The following is a 2500-nucleotide window of genomic DNA, read 5'->3' on the forward strand; positions in this document are numbered from 1 at the left end:
TGAGGACATAGTGGTAAGTGGAGCTTCGTTCGATATCGCTTGGGTGTGGTCAGAGAGAGACCTTGGGAAGTCTGCCGAGGGTCGTTCCATATGGGAAGAGAATTCCCCTACTCCCTGTGGAGAGGAAGAGAGAAAGAAGGAGAGAGAGAGAGAGAGATTAAGACGAAGAAAGAAGGATGGGGGAAGAGAGAAAGAAGGAGAGAGAGAGAGAGATTAAGAGGAAGAAAGAAGGATGGGGGAAGAGAGAAAGAAGGAGAGAGAGAGAGAGATTAAGAGGAGAAGAGAGAGGGGGAGAGAGAGATTAAGAGGAGAAGATTAAGAGGAGAAGAGGGAGAGAGAGAGAGAGAGAGAGACTAAGAGGAGAAGAGAGAAAGAGGGAGAGAGGGGAGAGATTAAGAGGAGAAGAGAGAGGGGAAAAGTGAAAGAGAGGAACAAAGAGAGATTAATTGGGGAAGAGTGAGGGGAGGAGAGAAAGAAGGGGGGAGACAGAGAGACAGACAGACAGACAAATAGACAGATAAGCAGATATAGACAGATAGACAGACAAACAGATAGAGAGGGGGGGGAGGGCTGATAGATATTAGCCTGGACCATACAAAATGGACAAAAGAACCACATCATTTCCAAATTATGTTCTTGAAAGAGCTCCGAGGTTAAGAAAGTCGAAAATGTTTTACCCAATAGAAACAAAATACCAAAAGATTCAGTCGAAGAACCACACACACACACATACATATATATATGTGTGTGTGTGTGTGTGTGTGTGTGCGTGTGTGTGTGTGCGTGTGCGTGTGCATGTGTGTGTATGTGTGTGTGTATACACTGTATATAAATTTCTTTTTCTCTTAATTTGGTCACTCGTCCTTAAGTGCTTAGGTGAGTTCGCATTTTTTTTACATCCGGCTTTGCTATGGTGGTTCTCAGAATTCCGTTGATAAATCGCCTTAGCCATGGTGCGGTTTCCATTAATTTTACCTTTGGATTTTTGTTCATAGCATGAAACTAATCAAGGAAAGGTTGTTGTTTTCCTCATCATGTTCCGTCTTCAGAAACTTCTTCCGTTAAGTGTTATCAAATTAGTGTTATATAATGGTAAGTATTAGGTAAGCTGAATTATAAATTTAGATTTTCATAGACACAGTGGATTTCATGATAGGTAGATGTCTTTCCAGTTTTATTAAAGTTCTTTTGCTATTTTACTTTGTGCTTCGCTCTTATATATATATATATATATATATATATATATATATATATATATATATATATATATATATATATATATATATGTGTGTGTGTGTGTGTGTGTGTGTGTGTGTGTGTGTGTGTGTGTGTGTGTGTGTGTGTGTGTTAGATAGATAGATAGACAGATATAGATTGATTTTTTTTTTCAAAAGCGAGGGTGTGCTCGACCCTTCAGTGGTCATTGATGGCACATTAGCATATCTAATTGTTTACGTTATATCTAGAAATCAGATGTTCTTGTTGAGATTCTTGCTTAGAGATTCTTACTTAGATATTCTTACTTAGAGATTCTTACTTAGAGATTCTTACTTAGAGATTCTTACTTAGAGATTCTTACTTAGAGATTCTTACTTAGAGATTCTTACTTAGAGATTCTTACTTAGAGATTCTTACTTAGAGATTCTTACTTAGAGATTCTTACTTAGAGATTCTTACTTAGAGATTCTTACTTAGAGATTCTTACTTAGAGATTCTTACTTAGAAAACCTTAGTCTATCAGCAGGATTATGCGAATGGTACTGGCGGAATGTGATGAGTTTTATGAGTCCGTTGTCCATGAATTATTGATTTAGATTAAGAGTCCAGATCCAGGATGAAATTATGGACAATGCGAACACTCACAGAAAATGAGGGTGCTATAGGGAAGAAACTCGGTAAGGATGCTTCTGGATTTTTCTTTCCAGTCTCTGTCTGTCTGTCTGTCTGTCTGTCTGTCTGTCTCTCTCTCTCTCTCTCTCTCTCTCTCTCTCAATCTCTCTTTCTCTGTCTGTCCTCCTTTTCATTTATCTCTTTGTCTGCATTTGTATACATTAATATGTATGTCCATTTTAAGATTTTTTTTCTATTTTATGAGTATTTAGTAAAGTCCTTCATGAATTCGGATAAAAATCTGTGTATTAAAAAAAAAAAAAAAAAAAAAAAAAAAAAAAAAAAAAAAAAAATATATATATATATATATATATATATATATATATATATATATATATATATATATATATATATATGTATATTCATATGTGTATATATATATATTCATATGTATATATAAGTGTATATATATATATATATATATATATATAGAGAGAGAGAGAGAGAGAGAGAGAGAGAGAGAGAGAGAGAGAGAGAGAGAGAGAGAGAGAGTGTGTGCGTGAGAGAGAGAGAGAGAGAGAGAGAGAGAGAGAGAGAGAGAGAGAGAGAGAGAGAGAGAGAGAGAGAGGAGTCAACCTATCATTACTTTAAAAGCCCGGCTGTGAAATGA

This window comes from Penaeus monodon, chromosome 41, assembly GCF_015228065.2.
Source record: "Penaeus monodon isolate SGIC_2016 chromosome 41, NSTDA_Pmon_1, whole genome shotgun sequence".
NCBI lineage: Eukaryota > Metazoa > Arthropoda > Malacostraca > Decapoda > Penaeidae > Penaeus > Penaeus monodon.